At 44.9% G+C, this 20,448-nt stretch overlaps 1 protein-coding gene across 3 annotated transcripts in view; it reads right to left on the bottom strand.

Moving 5' to 3' along the window:
* TOPAZ1 (testis and ovary specific TOPAZ 1) overlaps nt 1-20,448 on the bottom strand; it is a 1,878,688-nt gene that overhangs the window by 890,296 nt on the left and 967,944 nt on the right. The gene's annotated exons all lie outside the window — the stretch shown is intronic.

A 20,448-nucleotide genomic window follows, 5' to 3' on the forward strand; every position in this document is an offset into this window, starting at 1 on the left:
CCAAGTTCAGAAATCTTATAGAAGGGGATGTTAGAATGAGGCACTGACTGTTACTCAAAGACCAAGCTACTTACCTCCACTAGCCTTTTTTTTTTTGTTGCAGTTTTATATAGCGCAAACTCAACCCAAAGTTATTGGAGCGCTTTACACGAGCACCAGTTACATTACAAAAGACCACATTTTTTTTTTTAGGCACAGGCATATTAAGTAGTTTGCCCATAATCACAGGTCGTTGAGCCAACGCCGATACTCAAACCGGTTACAAAGTTACAAAGTCGGCATCTCTGACCGTTACATCACATCTCTCCCTCACACCGTTCTGATAGTTACAGTCGCTCCAGTAGAGTGCTTATATTAACAATTTCTCCAGGCGGCAGACTCAATAAGGATACAAGGAGCATGAGTTTTGGTGATGTCAGTTTCGCGTGAGTTTTTCCACTCTCCCACAGAAGCAAAGATCGAGACAGATAAAAACAGAAGGAAGCATACCTGCCAACCTGAATAACAATCTCACTGTGAAGAAGGGGCGGGCCTTGAAGGAGCAGAGCCTTGTGCTAAGTAGTACCTACAAGGCACTTTTGAACTGCACCCTGCCCCAAACCCCTCCTACAAAAAGAAAAGCTTGCCGAGTCTGGTGCAGATGTCCTACGGTGTTTTCACATCCCTTAATGGACTTCGGCAGTTCAAAGCCACCTAAAACAAACTGCAAAAACACGTTTTATAGTGAGTTTCAGCTCGTTTTCCCTTCCACAGTGTGATATCAGCTCCTCACCGGGAGACTGGGTGATGGGAGCCAATACAGCGTGAGTTGGCAGGTATGAGGAAGCAATGACCATCATAAAAATAGAAGGAGGAAGGATCATTTAAGAGCTTGGAGGAAAGCACCGTATTCATAGGGGAAGAACGGTACTGAAGCAGCCTGTTTTGATACGCACTCCTGCAGATTCGACTCAGTGCAAGAAATGAAGGATGCTAGCGCTCTTTACATCACACACATTGACAATAAACCATACAAGTGTGTAAATCAACGTACAGAAAATGTTACATAGACCAATGAGAGCTACAAGGCATAGGAGTCATTGAGTAAAGTTTTACATTTCAGCCAAATGTGACGCAATTCTGTTCAGCTGTTTTTCTGTATGGTAAAGTACCCTTTCCAACAAGAATTAAAATGGGAACTCAACATTTTGCCCTCCCATCCCCCCAAACTCTCTTTTTCTTTGCCTTCGCTTGACGAATCAGTGCAAAACTTCCCATGGCGCCAAAGAGGATAAACTTTTATTCCAAAAGTATTGTGCAGTTTAATTGGGTGAAAAAGACATGCACTGATTCAATCCCACAGTGGTATCACAAAATGCCGTGGATTTATGTTGCTAGTCCCTTGAGACTAAACCTCACCACATTTTGTAATACGAATAAAGAGCCTTGTACCAACACAAAAGTGCATGCCAACATGGCTGCTATATACCCTTTAGCTATCCAAACATGAACACTTTCTTCAGCAAGATCCACCACGATCTGGAGGACTTGCAAAACTCCAACAGACAAAACAATCGACTATTGGCATAAACAGCTTTCATGGAAGAGCACCTACTACATAAACTGTCAACACCTCTTGAGTAAGATAATAGGAACTTTAAGTGTTACCCTTTCAAGGCCCAAGCCAGAAAGCTCAACTAGGAGTCAGAGTGTTGGAGCAAGAGACCTTCGTGCTGGTACAGGAGGTGTAGTGGTGGCTTAAAGCTTAAACAGAAGGTCATGGCACTACATCAGCCTTATCCAAACTGGGGTCTTAATCACATTAGCCCCGTGATGTATTATTTTTGGGAAAACTTTTTGCTATTAGAGGCAATGGCAGAAAAGCATAGTGGAGTTAAAATGTCCAATGAAAAGACAAGCCCCTACTGATCTCGTTTTCAAAGCATGCAATAAAGCAATCTTTGTGGCACTTTCTGTTGGTCTTTGTCACCAACAGGTCTGTGATAGGCAGCTAGTCTGCAGAAGAGAGGTGTCATCACTTCTGGATGCACTTCCCACTTGTGATTGACTGATGCCTGTTCAGGCAATACAACACCAGATTCTGAATCTTTAACTAGATGGGACTGCTGATAGTTTGTCTACCTCCTAAGACCATAACCTGGAAGGCTCTTTGCAAAGAGTTTAGACGAGCTTCCTCCCTTTATGTTCATGTATACATTAGCTGAAGTATTGCCTGCCACAGGTTGAATCTTAACACCTTAAATTTGAGACATAAAAGACTTTGCATCAAGTATTATCACCTTAGACTTAGAAAAAATAATGTTGATTTTTAGATGCTATGAAAGTGAAACCTGGAGGGTGAAGAAGTCTGGCTCAATATTTTGCGTCTACCTATGGTGAGGCACTATGCACAGAGTCCAGGAAACACTTAGTGGTAGTGTTTAGGTCCCTGAAAACCAGAGCTCTCAAGGAGTTGCTGTGGAGAGCAGCTAAGCCTTGTTCAGGAGGGTGTAAAGCAGGTGCATTTACCACTGACATTAGTCAGTAAGCTTTTCAAACAAGAAAGAACCACACCAGGTGAGTATAAAATTACCACTGAGTTGGGTAACAATAAAGGATACGTTACTTACCTGTAATCCTAGTTCTCTTCCAGGGGTATACTCATCAAAGGGAGAGCGAGGAGGAGGGGGGGGAGAGGGGGGGGGGGGAGTGTGTTTGTGCGTGTGTGTGTGTGGATGTGTGTGTGGATGTGTGTGTGTGTGTGGATGTGTGTGTGTGTGGGGATGTGTGTGTGTGTGGGGGGGGGATGTGGGGATGTGTGTGTGGGGTGTGTGTGGGGGGTTTGGGGGGGTGTGCATGTGTGGGTGTGCGTGTGTGGGGGGTATGTGTGTGTGGGTATGTGTGTGGGTATGTGTGTGTGGGGGTGGGCTGTGTGGGTATGTGTGTGGGTGGGGTGTGTGGGTATGTGTGTGTGGGTGGGGTGTGGGTATGTGTGGGTGGGGTTTGTGGGTATGTGTGGGTGGGGTGTGTGGGTATGTGTGTGTGTGGGGTGTGTGTGTGTAAGTTTAACCAAAAGTACTACTCCTGTGAAACATACATATATATATATATATATATATATATATATATATATATATATATATATATATATATATATATATAGCATATAAAAACACACATATATATGCAGCCTAAATACCAAACTAGGCCAATATTGCATTGTAATTTTTCATTTAAAATAAAACGTATATTGCAACATTTCCATGACATACAGAAATATACTTTTAACTTGTTTGAACACAGCCTTTATTATTAGGGGGAAAAGGCAAGGTAATGGCAGGGAGATTAGCCCAGAAGGCTGCATATAGAAAACGCATAATAACTGGTGCCATGCCTTTAAGACCGCCAGGACCTCCAGGCTCCCATCATGCCCGCAGGTGACAGTTAGGTCAGATTAGGTGTATTACATTATATAGTGCTCATCAGCAAATAGAGTGCTGTTATAAACATTGTATTTGTCTGGTTAGAAGGGAGGATTGCTTATGACTCTGATGAGTATACCCCTGGACGAGTACTAGGATTACCGGTAAGTAACTTATCCTTCTCTTCCAGGGGATACTCATCAATTGTCATAAGCACTGAATAGCGTAGCAAGAACATCCCCAGAATCCAGCGGACGAACACCAGTATAGCAGATACACTCTGATCAACATTTTAACCAAACAAATTCTTCAAGGAAGCTTGCCCAAACCAGGCATCCACCTGGGTATCAGAATCTAGGCAGTAATGGCGGGCAAAGGTATCAACTGAACGCCATGTAGCCGCTTGACATATATCTTGAATCTGTACATTCCTGAGAAGGGCCGTAGTGGCGGCTTTACCACTCGTGGAGTGAGCCTTTGGCCTACCAGGTAGCTACTTGTTAGCTTACTGATAAGATAAGGGAATACAAGCTACTATTCATCTAGCAATGGACAGTTTAGAGGAAGGAAAAACAGTGCGCATTGGCCCATAGTTCACAAAGACGGTCTGACTTTCTTATGCCCTTAGTTCTATCAAGGTAGAATCCTTTTTAGATCAAGTGAATGTAACACCCTCTCAGTGGTCGGATTTGGAAAGAACGTTGGTAGAGCAATTGACTAGTTGATATGAAAATCAGAGATCACCTTAGGTAGGAAACCCAGGTGTGTTCTTAGAACCACTCTTTTAGCATGGAAAACAAGATAAGGCTCTGTAGAACATAGGTCATGAATCTGGCTCACCCTGCGTGCAGAGATAATTGCCATCAGGAAGGCTGTCTTCCAAGATAGGTGCTGCGGAGAGACTTTGTTAATGGGTTCAAAACGGGGTACCCATTAATTTAGAAAGGATTACATCAAGTTCCTAAGGAGGTGACGGTGATCGAATTGGTGGATAGACCCTTCTTAGCCCTTCCAGGAAGTCTTTAACAACTGGCATTTGAAAGAAAGTAGCCAGAGTAGGTGTCTTCATTAAGCTGTAATTGCCGCCAGATGTACTTTAATAGAAGAAAACCTGCTTTAGCCAAGTACAAAAGGTATGAGAGAATAACCTGTTCTTGGCCAAGAATGGGATTATGTCCCTTGGCTGTACACCGCAGATCGAAACACTTCCATTTGAAAGGGTATGATTTCCTTGCAGAAGGACTTCCCGCTTCCTTCAAAACCTGCATACAGTCCTGTGGGAGGCCTAGATGACCTTATTGGAGGAACTCAGGATCCATGCTGTCAATATCAGTAATGGGAGGTTCGGATGAAAGACCTCCCCTCCGAATTTGGTTAACAGATCGGGCTGGCATGGCAATCTCCTGTGTGGAATCTTGTAAAGACGTAGAAGGTCCAGATACCGCCACTGGCGAAGCCACTCTGGCGCGATCAGGATCATCTCGGTCCTGGATCTGTAGAGTTTGTTGATCACCAGTGGCATTGGAGGGACTGGTGGAAAAGCGTAGAGTAATTTCTCTGATCAATCGATAAAAAGTGCATTCCCTCTGGAACCTGGTTAAAGGTACCTAAATGCAAAGGCGTGGCATTTTGCGTTTGCTACATCCGCAAATAGATCGATGTCTGGGTAACCCCATCTCCGGAAAATGTAGTGGGTAACCTAGTCTTTTACCACCCAGTTGTGTGCTTCGACAAAGTTGCGGCTTAGACCGTCCAGGTGCATGTTGATGGCACCTGGGAGCTGAATTGCTGACATGGACCGGTTCCTCGCCAGTAGCCATTTCCAAATCACTTGAGCCTCCAGAGATAGGAGTCTGGATCTGGTCCCTCCCGGTTTGTTCAGGTAGTACATAGTTGTGGTATTGTCCATCTGAGCCAACAGGGAGCATGACTTTATGGAGGGAAAGAACGCTTTGAGCACCAGATGTACAGCTCTTACTTCCAACATGTTGATGTGGCAGGTTTTCTCCTTTTCTGACTACATCCCTTGAATCTGAAGAGGTCCCATGTGAGCTCCTCAGCCTTGGAGGGATGCATCTGTGACGAGTGTTTGTCTGGGGAGTCCCTGGTGGAACGGGACTCCTTTCAACAAATTAGGACTCTGCATCCACCAACTTAGTAAGACTGACTGCATGTGGAAGAGTTATGGTATCCTACCAGCGGTTGGAGACTTGAGACCACTGACCCTCTAATGCCTGTTGTAACGGTCTCATCTGTATCCTGGCATTGGGGACAATGAATATGCAAGACGCCATCAAGCCCAGCAGAGAGGATACCTGTCTGGCCATGGGATGGAGTGTGCGGAGGAGAGTGCGACATTTGTGGAGAATTGAGGATAGTCTCTCCTCCAAAGGACATGAGCTTGCGTTTGCAGGGCCTGGAGTCGCACCCAAGTAGTGGATTCTATGAGTTGGATTGAGAAAAAACTTCTTGTAGTTGACACACAGACCCAACTGATTTAAAACTTGAATGCAGCATAGCCGATGTGCTTGCAGAAGACAGAGGCACTCTTGAGCAGCCAGTCGTCTAGATAAGGATAGACGAAAATTTCTATTTAATGAATTTGTAGAGCGCATGGCTGCCCGAGGGCTTCACAGCGCTAACAGGAATCTTTTCCTTTTGCAGGAAAGCCGCTACAACTGCCACACTTCTCAGCCATCTGAAGATAGGTTGATCGGAGGTGTATGGTGCTCTCTAGCCGGGGAACCTTCCTACGTAATTTGAACAATTTTCAGGCCCGGGGAGGATGAAGCACTCCTCAACGTAGACTGTTTAGACGTTGGATCCTGAGGCTCTAAATCTTGAATTTCCCTCGATGTCGAAGGATCTCTTGATTTAGGTACTAGTGATCGAGTCATTCTCTGCCTCTTAGCTGGTGGAGACATGTGGAAGGACAGAGGTCTCGACGTTGATCTTTGTGACGTCCTCGGCGACGATCGAACTCGCCCTGCCGTCTGTGACAGTGCAGCCGAGCATTGAGCAAAACTTGCCGACGTCGGAGTCTTCGACGTCGGTGGGGTCTTCGACCCTTGAGGTGTCCTCAGTGTCAGCCTCGACGGTGACTGCCCATGTTGGTGGTGTGTCTTTGACGTGGAGCATCTGCGCTCAGCCATCGTAGGTGTAGCGGACCTAGACCGTTGACGAGGAAGAGATGACGTCGGTCGGGGAGTAGCTGAAGCAGGTCTAGACTTACTTGCCATGCCTGGTGTCATCCGCTTCGACAAGATTGGTCTTTCGGCGTCGAATGCGATAAAGGTCTTCCTGTCGATGACTTAGAAGCCGAAGGTGAGCATTAGGGTATCCTCGTCACCAATCTTTTCCCCTGTCGACGGCGAATCGGACCGATGTCGTCTTTTTTCCCATTTTTTCTTATGCTCAGAGAGGAGGATTCTTTAGAAGGATGGCGTTCCAGGACCTTCTGGAGAACTGCTGGCAGTGGCAGCACTTGTTAGGTCTGTGTGAGGATGGTAAGCACACAATACAGACAGTGTGTGGGTCGGATATTGCCATTTTCTTCCGACAAGGAGACTTATTAAACAAGGCTGGCATTTCTGACTAAAATAAAAAATAGCAGGAAAGTCAGAAAAATTATGGAATAGTACTGCTTGTACTAAAAGACGTCGAATGAAGTAAAAAAAAAAAATCAACTTCACAAAACCAATTACTAAGAGAAATACACTAACTGATGAGCTCAGTGCTCCAGGATCTTCACAGAAGGAGCCGGAAAAAAGAGCTGATCTGTCACCCGTGGGCCATGATGGGAGCCAGGTGGTCCTGGAGGTGTTAAATGCACGGCGCTAGTTTTCTTGATGTGTTTTCTATATGCAGCCTTCTAGGCTAATCTGGGTGCTATTACCTTGCCTTTTTCCTTAAGAAAAAAGGCTGTGTTCAAACAAGTTAAGAGTACTTTTCTCTATGTCATGAAAATGTAGCGATATAAGTTTTATTTTAAATGAAAAATACAATGCAATATTGGCATTATTTTGCTAAAGATGCATTAATTACCTACTGGCGTCCCACACAGAGTGGGAATAGCAGCCCAACAGGCACGCAGTATTCACCGCCCGCAACCCAGAACTAGCAGAGGTGAAAATCTTTTTCCCACACTGCTCCAGTCTGGAGGTGCGGAAGAGAACGCGCTCGGAAAGGTAGAAGCCTGGACCACCAGACTCTCAGGCGTTGGGTGTTGCGTGAGAAAACTGGGGTCGCCCGGGGCTGGGAGAGGACGCCGTGCCACACACTTATCCACAGGACCCCCGTATGAGGATTGTTCCAGGTGCTTAACAGAATATCTGTAAGGCGTCGTGTCTGCGTCAGGTCCGGCGCCGAGGGCAGAGTTGACGGTGCTCCAGGGTATCATGCCAGCGCAGCCGGGGCCAAAGGCGGTGGCACGGGGGCAGAACCACCCCACGGGTCCACGGGGACCGAAGGCGCTCCGGAGGGATCAGATGTGGGAAACAAACGGCACATGGACGACAGGAATACCTGTACTTCTTACGAAGTCACGTGCGGGCCCGGTAAAGGCGGGCAGGCCGCAGGCAACAACGCAGGCTCCACCGGAGCTGCGGGGGAGTGACCACCCGCCCTCTCCACCATGTCCCGCTACCGGTGAGGGGAATGTGGTAAATAATTTAATTACCGGGACTTAATTTGATACAGAACATAATAAAAATAGCTCAATAAATAAGAGGCAGAATCCGTGGTATTAGAGGTTAAGAACAGGCTTTATTCCAATGGACGATTTCGAAATCGTGGACTCCAGGTTCCATCACCACGGAGGCTCAGGAAGTGAAGTACATACATTATTGATAATTAATAACTTTTATACAATAGGCATTACAGCGAAGCAAATGCAAGAGGCGTAACAAGTGATAGCAAAGATAACATTTCACATGCGTAGCTGAAGGAGGCGTAATTGGGAGTAACAAGGAAACGTCATTGGTTGTGATGTTACATATGGGTGGACCTATGAAATAATTTCGCAATGTCAGCAGAAATACTTTGCAGAGATGCGCGCGCAGCAGCATGACGTGTGATTGACGTGCAGCTAGGGGGTGAAGGGGACTTGATATTTAGCTCTACATGTGGCGACAGATGTCTGGAGGGTCAAGTCAACCTAATCCTAAATCATATCTAACATCCTATGTTTAAAGAACTATGTTATCCAAAAGAGAGGCCTTCTTGGAGTAGAATCTTATTCTATACTGACTATACTGACTGTTAGTGCGTGTACAAGCGTCTAAGTGTCTACACTAGATGCGAGGGCAGGAATCTTCCATAGTAACAGGGCTATGAATTACTTGCATAAAGACAGAGAAGCCGGGCCTTTGCTCGGTAGCTGGCAGAATGTTTACTTAAGCTACTAGACAGGAATGCATTGGGCAGGGAGCGGAGCAGATAATTTCCGAAGGTGAAATACAGTTCTTGGCAGGCAGCAAGCTGATGTCAGGCATCGTGAGCCGCGCAGAGGATGAGACAAAGTTCATGGTCACAGATGCAGGCTCGGACTGGAGCTTCAGAGGTAGAGAGCAGGAAAAGCTTGATGACAGAATCAGGGCCTACTCGTCTGAACTGCAAAATGGCATAAGTGAACCATATAAAAGCGGTGGCCTTTCGTACTTAGGAATTGAATATCCGGCTCGTTCATGGCGGATCTAAAAGAGGACATGTTAACGGTGGACGCACATGTATTTGCGTCTTCATAACTGGAACTGGAGGGAACATACATGTACTTGTAACATGCACATAGAACCGTTGGGGTCCAAGATAGGGGACATAATTGACCAGAAAAATCCATATTTCCACATTCCCTCCTTGTCCCCTACTTGCCCGTCAAGAGATATCAATCTTCATTAATCCATTGATCTGTTCATATAGCATCATTTGTTCTTCTTTCTTCTTCCGGGATCTTGAATGAAAATCTTGATGTGGAATGCACGATGTGGCACACAGACCACAAATCGCTGTTCCACATTGCAGGCATAAGCAGCAACTGAATAGTATGAGAAGGCCAATACCTAGGAAGGATAGAACTCTCCATCCCCAGGCTGATAACACGCTCCAAAACCAACCGGACCAAGTCCAGGTGCCTGGATTCTGGTGTATCTGGCTTACAATCTTATGAAGGTGGGTTATGGCTTTATATACAGATGGCGAATTTTCTGGTATGAATACGCAGCAGCTTGATCCGATGACCCTACAAGCTCCGCCCCTATCGGCCAGGATGACGTCAAGGACAAGACGATATTGAAGCACAACAATCCGCATAGCAGACTGCTCTTCTGTTAAATTGCCTAAGGCGGAAATAGTTTCGTTCACTACTGCTTCCAGTGTTCTAGTTAATCTACGTATCAGCTTACTATTAGTAACGGTACCTATATAGGGAAAGAGACCTTTATTGAAATCTGTGTATTTTTCCCATGCTGTTTCAGTGTAATCGACTATTGGGAGATCTCTCCTTTCTCTATTGTGTACTAAATGAGTATTTCTGTGATAATCAGGAGGAGCTAGAAAAACAGGTGGCAAAAGGAATCCAATGTAGCAGGTACCATCCCAATCTAGAGGCAAACGTACATATGCCGTCTGACCACATATAAAATAGGAATGGCGGGAAGCTCTAAATGTCGACTTGCCTTGATCACTGAATTCTATTACAGTGGTGCATCTACTATGGCCCATATGTATGGAACCATTCTTTCTTACACATAATTCACCTTTTACTGGAAATACTGACATGGCGGGCAAACTTGGATTAGCTTCGGATTCGACATTCAAGATCAGGAGATTAAGCGTAAAATTACCTAATCCATATACTTCATTTTCTAGATCAGTTCCTGTTCTTTTGGGAAGTCCCTCCTTGTTGGGGTGGCAGACTTTAAGTAAAACTAAGTTCAGATTTCCCCATACCCAGTTGTCTTGATAAACTGCAGAATTTGAATCTAAGGAATTAATTAAACTAAACCATGCTCCACAGGAGCCGTTGTGTGTGAACGGGTATGGAAAAAGAGGTAGAATTCCTTTATAGTTCTGATAGGGAGGGAGTCGGCCACATATCCAACAATTTGTAGCATTGCTAACCTGATGGGAATGATGTAACATACTAATAAAAGTGTTATTGCGCAGCGCAAATCTGTATGACAATTCATGCGGAGGTAATTCGCTAAAAGAATGTTCAGCAGTAATATTATAAACATGTCTAGAAATAGGATAACATATGTGCAACAATATACTTGCAGTAATTATTAAAAGACTTAGGAAAAACAAAATCAATAACGTCACTGTGCAATGACTACGCAGTGATTTACAGTATGTATGTCGTTTCAACATTTTTCGGGTTCTTTCTCTATTCAGATCTAAGGGATACATGTCAGAGACAAATTCAACCGCTTCACCTTGGGGAGGACTTAAACAATCAAATTTCCTGACTGATTAGATCTGAGTTTTAGTTTATAATGTTCGTGACTACCTGAGTCAACCAAAGGAAGTTTTGAGTCAATGGGTGAAGACACGCAAGGTGTGGTTTTTATATCCGATGGTAATCCATAAAATTTCTTGATATGACTTGAATGTATCCAGCCTTTTCTGCCTTCGATCTTCACGGCTGTCCTTGTGGTGAGCAAGACCAATTGAGGCGACTTCCACCTAGGATCCAGCTGAGTCTTTCGATCAAAGTTCCTCACTAAAACGAGATCCCCCGGAATTACGTCATGGGGTTTCACCTCAGTGTTGTCAGGAAAAGCTGCAGCTACCTGTGAACGACAAGATTGTAGTGCAGACATCAAGGAAGCCAAATAATCTGTCAGCATATTACAGTCAATATCAGTTATTTTACGTGGTATAGGCGTCCCCCACATATTTGGTGGTCTGCCAAAGATCACCTCATACGGGGATAGCCCTGTTCGAGAGTGTGCTACCATTCTCATGTAAAAGAGTGCAACTGGTAATGCTACTACCCAGTCGACACCTTTCTCCCTGCATATTTTGGACAATCTAATTTTCAGGGTCTGATTATGTCTTTCCACGAGACCTGCTGCCTCGGGGTGTCGGACACAGTGGAATTTCCACTGATAACCTAACAAAAGTGAAACGTGTTTCATTAGTTCGGATGAGAACGGCTGGCCGTTATCTGAGTAGACAGCACGTGGTAAACCGTATCGTGGGAAGAATTCTCGAACTAACTGTTTGGCAGTAGTCGGGGCAGTGTAATCTGAAACCGGGTACGCCTCTGTCCAACGGGAAAGAGCACAGACAACTACGAGAACATATTTGAATCCTCGACATCGTTCCATCTGGATATAATCCATCTGGAGAATTTCAAAAGGGTGGTCAGGAGGCTGAAATCCACCCTGCTCTACGGGGATGCTTTTTCCTGGGTTAAACTGACAACAGATCATACAGGTACGAACTTTTTGTTTCGCTGTTGCTCGTAAATGCTTGTTGAACCAAATATGTTGAATGCTGTCTAGCATAGCTTTCTCTCCTAGATGCGCTGGACTATGGACAGTGTTAATAATGACTTGGACCATTGAATCAGGAAGGAACCACACAGATTTCTCCTTCGTCATCCATCCTTGATCCGTTTGGATCCCTCCTAACTCAGTCCATTTCCTTATTTCGTCTGGAGTAGCATGTGTCTGTATGTCCATTACATCAAGAGCGGGATCCTTAACCATCATGCAATGTGTTGGTGTCTGGACTATTGTCTTTGTCATGTCGGATGTTTGAGTTTGAGCAGTCTGTTTAGCTGTTCTGTCAGCTAGATCATTGCCTTGAGAAATGATATCAGTAATTTTCGTATGAGCTTTACATTTCATAATCGATATTGCAATGGGTAGATGTATTGCATCTAATAAGGCATGAATGAGGGGTCCGTGCTGAATGTGGGCACCGTGAGAAGTTAAATAACCTCTCTCTCGCCACAGCACGCCGAAGTCATGTACAACTCCGAATGCATAACGTGAATCAGTGTATATGTTGACTTTTTTATTTGTGGCTTGAATACAGGCTTGTGTCAGAGCGATGAGCTCTGCTGCTTGAGCGGACAAGGTATTTATACACCTTGTTTCAATAATTTCAGTGTCTGTTGTGACTGCATAAGCGGCCACTAACTCTCCTGTACCTGTTCTCATACATGAACCATCTACATACAACGTCAGGTCTGGATCTGACAATGGGACATCTGTCAAGTCTTGTCTGGGTTTCGTCGTTATTGTAATAACATCAATACAATCATGAGCTAGTGGGTCTGTTCCATTTACAGGTAAAAGTGTGGCAGGATTCAATGCGTTACAACGTCTGATTTCTATATGTGGCTGAAACAATGTTAATTCGTAACCTGTAAGTCGCGCTATAGTCAAGTGTTGTGTTTGCGTTCGATTCACAAGAACCTCTACTGCATGTGGTACTTGTACTGTCAATGGATGTCCTAACACTATGGCATCGCTTTGTCTGATTGCTAAAGCTGTCGCTGCCACTGATTTCAGGCACGCAGGAAGAGCCTGAGCTACGGGATCTAATGTACTAGAAAAATAAGCACACGGTTTGTGTGATCCTGCTTGCTCCTGTGTGAGTACTGACAAGGCAGTACCTTCTCGTTCTGTAACAAAGAGTGTAAAATGTTTTCTGTAACATGGTGTTGCTAAAACAGGTGCTTGGCATAGAGCTTTCTTTAAGCTTTCAAAAGCTAGTGTGTGTTCCTGAGTCCAAGGGAGGACAGTCGATGTGGCTGCCTCCTGTGTTGTTAATTGAATGAGTGGTTTTGCTAGAAATGCATACTGAGGGATCCACTGCCTACAATATGAAGTGAGGCCTATGAAAGCCCGCACCTCCTTTTGTGTCTTGGGTATTGGCATATTTGCAATTAGCTGGATACGATCTGGTGTAAGCTGCCTTCCCTCCTTGGACAGCGAGTGACCAAGGTAAATAACTCGCTGGACACAGAATTGCAGCTTAGAAGGGGACACCTTGTGCCCCTTTTCGGCTAGAAATTGTAAAACCGTCAGTGATGCTTTTTCACATTCAGGTTCGCTTCGGGCGGTGATCAGCAGATCATCGACATATTGAAGCAGAGCAGTGTTGACTGGCATGTGTATACTGTCAAGTTCTCGTTTCAATGCTTGGCTATAGATGCTGGGGCTTTCTGTAAATCCTTGAGGTGCGCGTGTGAATTTAAAGCTACGTCCATTTAAACTGAATCCGAACAAGTATTGACTTTCTGGATCTATTGGGACGCTGAAAAAGGCATTCTTGAGATCAATTACAGTAAAGAACGTTGCTTCGGAATCAATAGCTGTCAGTAATGAAGAGATGTCTGGAACTACGGGATATTGTGGTACAATACATTTATTTAATTCGCGCAGATCAATAACCAATCGATATACTGGGGGAGCCTTTGGATCAGTTCGTTTAAGAATCGGAATTATCGGTGAATTACATACATTGGAGTCGGTCTCCACAACCACTCCTTGGCCGATAAGTTCGTCAATGATTTGCAGTAAAGCCATTACAGCATCTGGGGGTAACTTGTATTGTCGCATTCGTAGTAGTACCACTCCTGCCTTTAGTGTGACTCGATATGGCGTAATATTCATGCGACCAACATCTGTAGGGCCTTGTGCCCATAAATGTGTGGGCAAATTCTGCAGTCGGGAATCCATGTCTCGAGACACATAATGACCTTTGAAATCACGTAAAAACAATCTTACTCCTTCCGGAGAACAACATATTATAGCTCCTAGAGCTTTCAGTGTTTTTATACCTAACAAGTTTTCTGGACATGATTTAGTAAGCAATAAATCTGTAGTTCTGGTCAAGGGTCCTATCGTAAGTGGAAGAGGCTGTGATACTTCATTAACAATAGGTTTTCCTGAAAAACCAAGGGAAATATTCTGTGAGCCTGAGAGGGGTGCCCCTGGAACTTCACTACGTTTTATAGTTGTTCGACTTGCCCCTGTATCAAGTAAAAATTTTCTATCTTGGCCTAATAATTCACTATGTACATAAGGTCCTTCTTGGTCTACAGGGACCTCGATAAGGGGTAAGTCAACTTCCCTCTCTAGGCTGGTTCATGCATATCGTTGATAATCAGGATAGTCATACTGTGCGGTCTGGTACAGCTGTCGTGTCGTGGTTTGTGTGGCAGCAGCCGGCAGCGCTGGTGCGGCTGGCACAAACTGTATAGACTGTTGTGGAGCTGGCATGGCCTGTGCATGCTGCGGTGCTCCTTGTTCATTCTGATCCTGTCTAAGTGGCCGTGGTCTTTCTTTTGTAATACCTGTGGCGATATTACGCTTCAGGACTGGGCAATCGTGTATGTAATGTCCTGGCTGTTTACAATAGTTGCATGTCCCTTTTACAGGTCCTGCTGAATCACCGGACTGTGTCGTACCCTTTTTATGACCTTCAGCTGGAACTGTCTGGGAGACTAGCATTTTCATTTTCGTGTCTTTCATGCGTCTTTGTTCATGTTCTTGTTCTTCTCTAATTCTATTGTAATGGTACTGTAACATTTGTAACATTTGTGATGGGGTATTACCTTGCCAGGTACTCTCGAATTTTAATACTCTATTCTTCACTTGGGGCAAGGAATTTTCAACTAATTTTGTCACAAACAGATGTGGGTATGACTCGCTACTTGCTTTTATACCACTATTTATACCAAAACATTTTTCGAATCGGGCATAGAAATCACTAGTGTCTTCATCTTGCTTTTGTTTACAGGCTGAGATTGCACCCCAGTCTTCCTTTTTCGTAGTTAATAAACGTGGCAGTACCTGTACTAGTAAACCTGGTAGTGCTTTAGTTTTGTCCCCAAGCCCCGAACCTCGGGCCCTTTCTTCATTTTCTAATGCTGTCCAATCTATCTTTTGGTCTCCTACCTCCCACTCTTTTTCCTTGAGTTTTTCATAAATGCCAGCAGGCATTAATACCTTTAATATTGTCATAATGTCGGGATAGGTATACTCTCCCATGAGTAACATGTCTTTAATTTCTCGGTGGAAACCCGCTGGGTCTTTGTCATGACTGGGTACCACTTTCTTCATTTCTAACAATTCTATTTTCGATATGGGCGTATATACATATACACATTTAAACTGATTGTCCTCACCCTTTATTGGGTGTACTTCTCGTAAGGGATTCTGTCTGTCCATGTAATACATCGGTCTTTCCTTGATGGGCAGTGAAACATGTTCTGGACATCCAAAAAGAATGTACTGCTTTCTGGATTCTAGTATTTCCTTAATTAACTTAGTACCTGAACCTCTCCATCTATTCGTGAGTAATTCAGTCAATATATCAGGTAAGGGACCAGGATCTGAATGTTGGCTTTTATATAGTATAAGAAGTTGTTGAATCATATAAATCCCAGCTAAACGCTGTTCATCTGGGGTGAGGTTCAAAAATGTGTGTGCTACTGTATCATCACCATATTTTCCGGGACTGTCAACCCAATGAACGGCTGACCTGGCTAATTCTTGTTCATCCATAGAATCGAGTAAATGATAACCCCTTCGTTCTCGCAGTAATTTGTCAGCGGCTTGGAACGAATGCTCGGGGGACCTCATATTTATTATAGGTGCTTGGAAATTCCTGTTATTATCTGGACATATCGGACGTATTGGGTCAGTAAAGTATCTAGTATTATTACAAGATCTTCCTCTACCTACATAGGCTATCGTTTCTGACTGTCCTGTGGACGGTCCTGATCCTTCTTCCTCCTCGTTTTGTTCAAACTGGTCTACCGCTAATCTCTCTTCGTGTAGGCGTTCTATTTCTTTTCGGATCTTTCTGCACATGGCTATTATACATTTTTGCCTATCATGTCTCCCTTCTGATATATTCTGGCTCCATCTGGTAAGAGTTTGCATTATTTCCGGATCTACCCCCGGTCGGTCTTGATTTCTGATTACGCAATTTATGAGGAAACGTAACAGTTCCCCCTGTATCTCCACTTTCTGGTATTCCATAGCTCTGTTAATACATTCAGAGTCTCGCCCTGTTTGGACAAAATGATATATATTATCTAGATGCATAGTCATTCCTGGTAACTTCCCTAAATACACCGCGGCTCGTCTGATACGTAATGATGCCAGGATCATTTCGTCCTCTTTGCCGGGCACAGGGTCATATCTACAATCTATAAGAAGTTCATTAAGCGTGCGGGCATTTATGAGTTTGGGGGTACGCGGATGTGCTGACTCTTGAAAGGTAAGTTTATTTACTCTGGGTGGCGTAGAGAAAATGTTGGTAGCACCTCCAGTAACCCCGTCTGGAGTATCGGGCGTGAAAGGATTCGTAGAACGCGATACAGCAACTATAGGTGTGGACACAGCTATAGAAGTAGCTGTAGGAACAGATGTGGAAACGGACGTGCTTGCCGGAACTTGTGTCAGGATTTGATGCTGTAAGGATACAGATACAGGATCTTGGCGTTGAACCTCCCCGGCCAACGGTCTATGTGGGGCGGGGTTAGCATACTCGGGAGCTGCGTCATCTAAATATGAGGAAAGAAAAACATCTTCTGCGGTTCTAGGATGCCCCTTAGGATGTACTTTTATTGGAAATAATGGGGGTGGCAAGTCTTTTGGTATCCCCGGAGTAGCCTTAGGTAATCCCTCGGCCAGAAGGGGATACATACCCTTCATAAGGGCATTTCTTTGTCTGTCTACTTGTTCTGATTTCACTCGTGTACCTTCTTCAATTAATAGATTTTCTCGGACTTTATTTGAATTCTCCTTACTCTTCTCTTCCTGTCTACGTGCTTTTTCTGTTCGTCTATACGATTCTTTACGCCATAATTCAATGGCGTCTTTCTGTGATTGTCTAGCTTTCTTTTTCCATAATTCTTCCTCTACTTTCACGATGCACTCTGCATCCCAGGTCCCAGCTGCGGGCCACCTCTGACTTTCTGGTAATTCCTTAGTGTAGTCTACCCATAAATCAAGAAATAATATAGCGTCTAGGCCGTGTTTATGATACATGAAGTACCCTGGAGTGTCCCTAGGAGGAATAGGAACAGCTTCTTCGAGTACCCCTTTTCTAGTTGTGATCTGTCTTAGTTTCGAAAAGAGCGGCATATTGAGAACTGGTCTGATACTTGGTCTTGAACAAACTTAATACAATAAACCACGATAATGAACAGTCATTCACACCACAATATGCAGGACATATCAATACATTTAACATTTAAATGAGCAACGGTGATGATGACGATGATCTAAGAAAAACTTAATCACTAAACATAATACTCGGCATTTAACTGAATTATTCTGAATTTATATACTTGATATACTAGATATACTGCTAAACAGTACAGATACACTGCTAAAACAGTGCAGACCGGATTTGTGTACCCAAACCCGTCTGGACCGGCACAACTTATGTGCACGCCAGAACGCCTCCCCAGTAATGGTACTCACCGGGTAGCTCGGAACGGAAGGCCTCGGAACGGAACTGAACTGAACTGGACCGGACTGGACTCGACTCGACAACTTCGGACACTTCAGGACATCGGAAACCTGGTGGGCCTCTGTATACCTCGGATCTTGCTCTCTCAGCTAGGCTCTGGTCGGGATACTTCGCACTTCTCACCGCCTCGTCTGGGTGTTGATCGCAGCCTCAGTCGCCCCCGCTTGACCGGAGGGAGATACAGGAAATCCTGCTGGTACGCGTTGTTGTCCGTCCAGCTGTGGCAGGAGACCGGGCCTGCAACGCACCGCCGGCGCGTGAGATGAGAAAGTGTCCCTGTTCGGGCGCCATTTATGTGGTAAATAATTTAATTACCGGGACTTAATTTGATACAGAACATAATAAAAATAGCTCAATAAATAAGAGGCAGAATCCGTGGTATTAGAGGTTAAGAACAGGCTTTATTCCAATGGACGATTTCGAAATCGTGGACTCCAGGTTCCATCACCACGGAGGCTCAGGAAGTGAAGTACATACATTATTGATAATTAATAACTTTTATACAATAGGCATTACAGCGAAGCAAATGCAAGAGGCGTAACAAGTGATAGCAAAGATAACATTTCACATGCGTAGCTGAAGGAGGCGTAATTGGGAGTAACAAGGAAACGTCATTGGTTGTGAAGTTACATATGGGTGGACCTATGAAATAATTTCGCAATGTCAGCAGAAATACTTTGCAGAGATGCGCGCGCAGCAGCATGACGTGTGATTGACGTGCAGCTAGGGGGTGAAGGGGACTTGATATTTAGCTCTACATGTGGCGACAGATGTCTGGAGGGTCAAGTCAACCTAATCCTAAATCATATCTAACATCCTATGTTTAAAGAACTATGTTATCCAAAAGAGAGGCCTTCTTGGAGTAGAATCTTATTCTATACTGACTATACTGACTGTTAGTGCGTGTACAAGCGTCTAAGTGTCTACACTAGATGCGAGGGCAGGAATCTTCCATAGTAACAGGGCTATGAATTACTTGCATAAAGACAGAGAAGCTGGGCCTTTGCTCGGTAGCTGGCAGAATGTTTACTTAAGCTACTAGACAGGAATGCATTGGGCAGGGAGCGGAGCAGATAATTTCCGAAGGTGAAATACAGTTCTTGGCAGGCAGCAAGCTGATGTCAGGCATCGTGAGCCGCGCAGAGGATGAGACAAAGTTCATGGTCACAGATGCAGGCTCGGACTGGAGCTTCAGAGGTAGAGAGCAGGAAAAGCTTGATGACAGAATCAGGGCCTACTCGTCTGAACTGCAAAATGGCATAAGTGAACCATATAAAAGCGGTGGCCTTTCGTACTTAGGAATGGAATATCCGGCTCATTCATGGCGGATCTAAAAGAGGACATGTTAACGGTGGACGCACATGTATTTGCGTCTTCATAACTGGAACTGGAGGGAACATACATGTACTTGTAACATGCACATAGAACCGTTGGGGTCCAAGATAGGGGACATAATTGACCAGAAAAATCCATATTTCCACAGGAAGACAAAGAGCGTCGTCGCTTCTTCGACTTCTCATGGCGCCTTGACTTACCTGTCCACGATTCTGACGAACTATGGTGTCGGCCCCGCGACCTGTCCCTCGACCCCCCATGGGAGTGGGACTTTGAGCGGCGCAGAGCCGATGGCCGGGTCTCCAACAACTTTCGGAAATGCTCCCGCAAAGCCTTCAGCACCATGGCCCAACAATCGGGGCACGCCTCGGGGTCATGGGCGTGCCCCAAGCAGAAGAGACACACGCCATGCTGGTCCACCACCGACATGGTCCGACGGCAGTCCCTACAGGACTTAAACCCAGGCATTCCTAGTGCACCAGAAGTCGACAAAACAAGAGAAACAAGTCTCAAAAACCAAGTTAAAAGATTAACTAGGAGTACCGCTCTCTCTCGGATCTGCGCTTGCTGGCGCGGAAAAAGAACGAACTGACGTCAGCACGCGTAGACGCGTCTAAGTAGTTCCGACGACATCATCTCAGCGACTTCGACGCCAGCGATGTACGCGGAGCCGCACAACAACGCCAACCGACGTACAAGGGTGCGGCTGACGAAAACTTTTCGGATCCAGTCTAACGCCTGGGGATATTCTAAGGTAAGAAATCTATCACTAACGTGTCTCTTTCAGATAGGTTTGTTTCAGAGCAGCCATTATGTAGTTGGGCATCTTGACTTCCCAATGTCCCCTACATACCCTATATTGGCTTTCATACACTTACAAAGCCCAGAGAATGTTGTCTGTGGATTGTAGGAGTGTTCGTGCAGGGGTACCCAAACACTTATAAACAAGCACCCTCTCCTTGGACTGAAGGGCCTACCTTAGGGGTGACTAATAGGTTTAAAGTGCAGTGACCGGGATATAAGAGAAAACTTCAAACTATGCGAAGTGAAAGGTGGAAGCGCCAGTTTTACGCAGAGTGCAATGGCAGCGCTGCAGACACAGATTGTATGGCCTCTCCCATGGTGGCATAATACAAGCGACAGCCCTTGGGAAACCCCCTGCTTTACCAATGCCCACGGTACCCAAGTACCAAGTACCATATATTAG

This window comes from Triturus cristatus, chromosome 10 (genome assembly GCF_964204655.1).
Source record: "Triturus cristatus chromosome 10, aTriCri1.1, whole genome shotgun sequence".
Taxonomy (NCBI): domain Eukaryota; kingdom Metazoa; phylum Chordata; class Amphibia; order Caudata; family Salamandridae; genus Triturus; species Triturus cristatus.